The following is an 8,541-nucleotide window of genomic DNA, read 5'->3' on the forward strand; positions in this document are numbered from 1 at the left end:
TAAGGCTTCACTGAAATCAAGTTACATTGCCTCTGGCATTTTGACCCCTAGAAGTCTGGCACTTACCCAATACCTTGCATGTGGTAGGGTCTCATAAATGTTTGCTGAATTAAATTGGATTCCCTGAATCATCTGCTTAATAACCACATATTTTTTAAAAAAAGGAAATGAGGCATGATTAATTGATGAGATACTTGGTTTCCTAGTGCTCTTTAATTCCTTTTCATTGTTTTAAATCAAAATGTAAGTGTCACACATTACAGAAGAATAAAATGTAGACTATGCCTGACAATAACCATTGTGCTATTTATTATCATTATCCATATCCATTATTATAATTTTTTACTTTTAAAAAACATAATCACAGAAACATCATTTTTCATTTAATCTATTCTAGCTACTTTTCTGTTACTGAGTAGAACTCGTTTGTATGGATCTCATTCTTTTCGAAGTGTTTAATAAATTGTCTGTTTAAATGCTTCAGGTTCTGACATCACAATCATTTGTCTTTAAACTATGGAGTTAATTAATTCTTCCTAAAGTATATTCAGCATCTACCATATGCCAGATCTTGGCTCAGAATGACAAGGAACTAAAAAGAAAAAAATGGGCAAGGTCTTGGCTGGTCAGATGCTTGGAATCTGATAGGGGTCATAAAACAAGCACATAATGATGGAACAAGGGCCCATGTGTTAAGGGCTGCAGAGGAGTGTGCCACACGCTCAGCTTGAGTTTTTCTGCTGCTCTTAGGACAGCTAAAACTGATGGGCTCTCTGCCTTCAGACAGCTCCTGCACAGGCAGCTGTGCTAAAAGAGGTACTTGATCGAGGTGAGGGTCCCATGCTGCTTCCTTCTATCTGTTGGTTATCAGATCGACACAGGGTCCTGATCACTACAGCAGAGAGAGGAGGAGGAAAGCCAGAAAGCAGAAGCCGGTTGTGGTAAGTAGACTCTCAAGGTGACCTCCCTGAACTTCAACTCTGGCATTCACACCTTTGTATATTCCCCTTTTCTTTTTTTTTAAAAAAATTATTTTATTTTATTTTTAATTTATTTTTAGCTGCGTTGGGTCTTTGGCTTTCTCTAGTTGCAGCTAGCAGGGGCTACTCTTTGTTGCGGTGTGCAGGCTTCTCATCACATGGCTTCTCTTGTTGTGGAGCACAGGCTCCAGGCGCGCCGGCTTCAGTAGTTGTGGCTCACTGGCTTAGTTGCTCCGCGGCATGTGGGATCTTCCCGGACCAGGGCTCGAACCCGTGTCCCCTGCATTGGCAGGCGGATTCTTAACCACTGCTCCACCAGGGAAGTCCCTATTCCCCTCTCCTTTTTTTTTTTTTTTTGCGGTACGCGGGCCTCTCACTGTTGTGGCCTCTCCCGTTGCGGAGCACAGGCTCCGGAAGCGCAGGCTCAGCGGCCATGGCTCACAGGCCCAGCCGCTCTGCGGCATGTGGGATCTTCCCGGACCGGGGCACGAACCCGTGTCCCCTGCATCGGCAGGTGGACTCTCAACCACTGCACCACCAGGGAAGCCCTCCCCTCTTCTTGAGTGCGGATGTGGCCTGTGACTTCTTTCTAACCAACAGAGTACATTAAAGGTGATGGAATGTGCATGATTATTGATTTGGTTACATATATAATCTTAGTGCCATTTTGCTGAATGGCTCTTTTAGCTTTACGGAAGCAAATAGCCATGTGGGGAACCCCAAGTGCCAAGGACCTGTGAGCAGACTCTGAGAGCTGAGGGTGGCCACTGGTTGACAGTCACCATGAAAATGAAGCCCTGAATGCTACACCCACAAGGAACTGAATTCTGCCACTTGAGTTCTGAGTGAGCTTGGAGCACACTTTTCTCTAGGCTGGGCTTAGAAGAGAGCATAGCCTTGGCTGATACCTGATGGCAGCCTTCTGAAACCCTAAGCAGAGGGTTCAGTTAAGTAATGGCTGGACTCTTGAACCATAGAAACTATGAGATAATAAATGTGTCATAGTAAGCAGTTGAATTTGTGGTAATGTCGTTAAGCTGCAATAGACGACTAATATACCACTGGTGGGTCTCTTTTGCCTTCCATAAGAACTGCAGGATGAAGAGCCAGAGGGAAGAGGTTGGAAGGGAAACTCAGCAACTTTATGAAGAGAAGGTAGTGACTAGAGAATGGGCTTTTGCTGTGAAGCTCTGCCATGTTCATTCAATCATTCATTCACTGATCCATTCATTTGTTAAAGGATGTTAAATTGGAAGTATGGACTGAACACATCAAGATATATGTATCAGTCAGCTTTCAGGGAAGGATATTGTTGTAGACTGAATTGTGTCCCCCTAAAATTCATAACTGAAGCTCTAAACTCCAGTACCTCAGGGTGTGATTGTATTTGGAGAGAGGAACTTTAAAGAGATAATTGAGTTAAATAATGAGCCCATTAGGATGGGCCCCAATCAAATCTAACTGGTGTCCTAATAAGAAGAGGAGATTAGGATACACAGAGAGACATCAGAGGCGTGTATGCACAGAGTGGTAACGATGTGAAGAGACAGCAAGAGAGCGGCCTTATGTAAGCCAAGGAGAGAGGCCACAGGAAAATCAGCCCTGCTGACACTTTGATCTTGGACTTCTAGCCTCCAGAACTGTGAGAAAACAAATTTCTGTTGTTTTATCCACCCAGTCTGTGGTATTTTGTTATGGCCGCCCAAGCAGACTAATACTGATATAGAAACCACTCTAGATATTTTAAGCACAGGATTTAATACAGATTTCAAAATCACTGGAAGAGCTGGAGTAGCTGGGGTTGGGGCTGCCACCAGAACTAATGTGTTCAAGAATGTACTGCTGGGGGCTTCCCTGGTGGCACAGTGGTTAAGAACCCACCTGCCAAGGCAGGGGACACGGGTTCGAGCCCTGGTCCGGGAAGATCCCACATGCCGTGGAGCAACTAAGCCCGTGCGCCACAACTACTGAGCCTGCGTTCTAGAGCCTGCAAGCCACAACCACTGAGGCCCGCGTGCCTAGAGCCTGTGCTCCACAACAAGAGAAGCCACCGCAATGAGAAGCCCGCGCACTGCAACAAAGAGTAGCCCCTGCTCGCCACAACTAGAGAAAACCTGCGTGCAGCAACGAAGACCCAACACAGCCAAAAAAAAAAAAAAAAAAAAAGACCAGTAAGATATTAGAAATGAAAAAAAGAATTATATATAAAAAACACGAAACCCAAAGGGGTATAGCTCCAATATGAATTATTTGAGTGAAATTGTTTTACACATATAAATGGCATGCAATATTACCTTTTATGTAAATACTGAGGCAGGTACTTTTCCATCTATATTACCATATCTTATTGTTGCCCTTGAACTTTTTTTTTTTTTTTTTTGCGGTATGCAGGCCTCTCACTGTTGTGGCCTCTCCCATTGTGGAGCACAGGCTCCGGACACGCAGGCTCAGCGGCCATGGTTCACGGGCCCAGCCGCTCTGCGGCATGTGGGATCTTCCCGGACTGGGGCACGAACCCGTGTCCCCTGCATTGGCAGGCGGACTCTCAACCACTGCGCCACCAGGGAAGCCCGCCCTTGAACATTTTTATTCATCTTTAGTGTAGATTTATGTTCAGCCTGATGAGTCCCTGATTATGACATCCAGTGAGCACGGGGTAATCTTTAATCTCAATAATTCCGTTAATTCTAAGTCTTACCTTAGTTTCTTGGCCTGATTGACTTTCAGTGATTATATCACCATATTCATTCCACAGTGACTCACAGTGATCCCCACTATTGGTATACACGTCCTATCGTAATTACTAAATGGTTAGTAACTGGCTTCTGACCAACAGATTACAACCAAAGTAAAATGGGATGTCACTTCTCAGTTTTATTTATTTTTATTTTATTTTTAAATATTTGTTTTATTAAAGTATAGTTGATTTACAATGTTGTGTCAATTTCTGCTGTACAGCAAAGTGATTCAGTTATATATGTATATATATATATGTATATTCTTTTTCATATTCCTTTCCATTATGGTTTATTACAGGGTATTGAATATAGGTCCCTGTGCTATACAGTAGGACATTGCTGTTCACCTCAGTTTTAAATACAAAAGACCATTACTTCCCTGTGACATTCTCTCTTGTGTTTCCGCCCTTTCTCTTTCCCTTTGTTTCTGTTCTCTTCCTCTGCGCTCTCTCTCTTTTATCCCTGAAACTGAGAAGCAAGCACCCATGTTAAGAGCTACTCTATGGACAGGCTCACGTGAGGCTGCTTAACCGCATTTAGTAACCTGGCTGCAAGGGAGCCGTAGTTTTTAACTTTCCAGCCTCTGTAGCACAGCAAGGCGCAAAGAAGGGTATGGGAAGGGATGCTGAAGCTTATAGACATATCCAGTGCCATATGCTAAACAGCAGAGCAAAGCGAGTGCCAAGACATTTGAAGTATAGGGTTGGCCAAAAAGTTTGTTCGGGCTTTTCCATGCCATCATACAGAAAAACCCGAATGAACTTTTTGGCCAACCCAATAGATCTCTGAAACTGATAACAGAATCAATTAAACTGCTCACTTACCTCAAAGATAGAAGAAGCATGGAAAAGAGAGGACTTGCAAAGAGGATTTCTTAGGAAAAGTTGTACAGTTTTATCTCTGCCTATCCTAAGCAGTAGGGCTGAGCACTTCTCCTATCACTTCAGGTGAGTAAGAAGGTATTCATTAGGACCACTTTGGGAGTTTGATGTGGATCCCCTGAAATTTGGTCACGGGAGGGTTCCTACTGGACTTTTGTTGGACTTTTGCCTTGGAAAATGTAAAAGATAGAGATGGTTAGGTGAGCTGCTCAGACCTTGGGAGTGAAGGAGAGGTAGTTGATCTGGGCAGCTTGCTCTTCTAGGGTTTGCTGTGGCAGAAAATGTGTGAGTGTTTCAAGAGCTATGGAATGTCACAGGAGAAGTGAATTGGGAGAGTTGAGGGAAGTATTTGAGTTGAATTAGTGTAGAATTAGCTAATCTGAGGAGGGCAGAGTATCCATTCCAGGGAGAGGGAACAGCATGTGCAAAGCCTTAGAGGCACCAAAGGGCCTGGAATGTCTGAGGAAAAGTTAAATGCTCAGTGCGGCTGTGGTATAATTTGGGGGTGCAGGGAGTACAAAAAATTAGCTTGGGAAAATGCCCTAAGTACATGTTGTACTTCCAAGCTTAGCCTTTGTCCTTAAGGAACTAGGCAATTACTGTAGAAATTTTTTTCCTTTTAAATCGACATACTAATTTTTAGAACATTTCAGATGTGCAGAAAAGCAGAGAAGATAGTACAGAGAGTTCCCACGTAGCCCCACAGTTTCTTCTATTACTAACATCTTATAATATCATAGTGGCATTTGTTACAATTGATGAATCTTATATTGACACATTATTATTAACTGAAGTTCATAGTTTATTCAGGTTTCCTTACTTTTTACTTAATGTCCTTTTTCTGTTCCAGGATCCCATCCAGAACACCACATTACATTTAATTGTCATGCTTCCTTAGGCTCCTCTTGTCTGTGACAGTTTCTCAGACTTTCTTCTTTTCAGTAACCTTGACAATTTGAGGAGTATTGGTCAGGAATATTGTAGGATGCTTTTCAATTGGAATTTGGCTGTTGTTTTTCTCATGATTACACTGGAATTCTGGGTACTATGGATTTTTCAGTATAATTTGACCTATGTTTTACAAGAGTGATTTGGGGCCAGTGCGAAGGGTGAGTTAGATGGAGTACATTAAGTTGGCACCATTCCATTGGCAAGCCTTGCAATGGCTTACTATCACAATTATTATTATTTCAATTTTAATTTTTTAAATTAATGTATAGTTGATTTACAGTGTTGTGCTATTTTCAGGTGTACAGCAAAGTGATTCAGTTATATATGCTTTTACAGATTCTTTTCCATTATAGGTTATTATAAGATATTGAATAGAGTTCCCTATGCTATACAGTAGGTCTTTGTTGCTTATTTTATATATAGTAGTATGTATCTGTTAGTCTCAAACTCCTAATTTATCCTCCCACCCCTTTCCCCTTAGGTAACCGTAAGTTTGTTTTCAATGTCTGTGAGTCTATTTCTGTTTTGTAAATGAGCTCACTTGTAACATTTTTAAAAGATTACACATATAAGTGATATCATATGATATTTGTCTTTGTCTGACTTACTTCATTTAGTATGATATTCTCTAGGTCCATCCATGTTGCTACAAATGGCATTATTTCATTCTTTTTTATGGCTGAGTAATATACCATCACAATTATTGAATTAAAAAATCTAGAGAAAGACAAATACTGTACGATTTCAATTATATGTGGAATCTGAAAAACAAAACAAATGAACAAACATAACAAAACAGAAGCAGAGTCACGGATTCAGAGAACAAACAGGTGGTTGCCAGATGGGAGGGGAGTGGAGGAAGGAAAGAAATAGATGGGGAAATTAAGAGGTACAAACTTCCAGTTATAAAATAAATGAGTCATGGGGATAAAATGTGCAGTGCGGGGAATATAGTCAATAATAATACGATATCTTTGTATGGTGACAGACGGTAACTAGACTTATCACGGTGAACAGTTTGTAATGTACAGAAATATGGAGTCACTATGTCATGCACCAGTAACTAACATAGTGTTATAGGTCAATTATACTTCAAAAACAAACAAACAAAACTCATAGAAAAAGAGATCAGATTCATGGTTACCAGAGGTGGGGGAGGGGGGAGGGGGAATTGGATGAAGGTGGTCAAAAGTTACAAACCTCCAGTTATTTGATAAATAAATACTAAGGATGTATTGTACAACATGATAAATATGATTAACACAGCTGTATGTTACATCTGAAAGTTGTTAAGAGAGTAAATCCTAAAAGTTCTCACCCCAAGGGAAAAATATTTTTTCTTTTCCTTTTCTTTTCTTTTCATATGAAATGATAGATGTTTACTGAACTTTTTGTGGTAATCATTTCATGGTGTATGTACTTCAAATCTTTATGCTGTGCACCCTAAAACTTATACAATGCTGTATGTCAATTATATCTCAAAAAAACTGGCAGAAAAAAATCATACTCTTTAACATGACTTACACAGCCCTTTGGGATCTGGACCCAGCCTGCCTTGCTGACCTCACCTCCTGACACTCTACTATTTGCTCTTAATGCTTCAACCCCACCGGCTTTTTTTTTTTTTTTTTTTTTTTGAGGTACGCGGGCCTCTCACTGCTGTGGCCTCTCCCGTTGCGGAGCACAGGCTCCGGACGCGCAGGCTCAGCGGCCATGGCTCACGGGCCCAGCCGCTCCGCGGCATGTGGGATCTTCCTGGACCGGGGCACGAACCCATGTCCCCTGCATCGGCAGGCGGACTCTCAACCACTGTGCCACCAGGGAAGCCCCCCACTGGCTTTTGTTTCCATTTCTTGAAGGTGCAAGGTTTGCTACCCTCTGGACATTTGAGTGATTTTTGCTATATAATCCGGTAGAAGAGGAATTGGGCCTGAATTAGAGGAGAAGGGACAGGTCAGAGAGTATATATGTGGAACAACTGAAAGGATTTAACTGATTGGATGTACGAAATAAAGAAAAGAGAGGATTTGGGCACAGTTCTGAGACTTTGTAGTCGGAACGACTTGATCACTGGACTTGCCCATTCACTGAGAAGGGGAATGCAGGAGCTTGGGCTGGGGGCACATCATGAGATCACGATGACATACCAAGTTTGATTTGCTTGTGGGCCATCAAGATGTTCTTGTCCAGCAGGCGTTGGACATCATGAGTCTTGAGTTCAGGAGGGAGGTTGTGTGGAATAAGAGCAACTGCCAAACAAGAGATTATGGTGGGGACGCTGACTATTAATTCAACTGGGATAAACCCAAGGGACATATCTGCAGTAATTCAAACCCTTGGCAGCAAATAGTTTAATGTGAACTTCAGGTCAGTAGAGAAATGAAATTTATTTTGGAGACTATCAGGCGAAAGGAGGCCAGGACTTTGGGGAGGATTTTGTGGTCATTCCACTCACCAGGCTTAGGCTAATGACTGCTTCTTTTCTACCGGAATGAGACTTTGGGACTTGAAAAGGCTGCTATATTAACTAATTAATATAGCCTCAGAAAAAGTAGCAGAGAGGTTTGGGGTTTAGAGAGTTATATAAGTGGAAAATAGAGTGGTGGACAGGTCAGGTTATGATGAAAGTCCTCCCAAGTATGTCATTATGCCACTATATTTATTGTCTTTGTACTACTATATTTACATTTTATAAAAATTACAAAAGTGATACAGCCATGCTTTGCAGATGCTGTAGATTGGTTCACTTAATAACCATTGAAACCACTTTCTCCTTTCTTTTTTTTGCGGTATGCGGGCCTCTCACAGTTGTGGCCTCTCCCGTTGCGGAGCACAGGCTCTGGACGCGCATGCTCAGCGGCCATGGCTCACGGGCCCAGCTGCTCCGCGGCATGTGGGATCTTCCTGGACCAGGGCACGAACCCGAGTCCCCTGCATTGGCAGGCGGACTCTCAACCACTGCGCCACCAGGGAAGCCCTCTTTCTTCTTTC

This window comes from Hyperoodon ampullatus (genome assembly GCF_949752795.1).
Source record: "Hyperoodon ampullatus genome assembly, chromosome: 7".
Lineage (NCBI taxonomy): Eukaryota > Metazoa > Chordata > Mammalia > Artiodactyla > Ziphiidae > Hyperoodon > Hyperoodon ampullatus.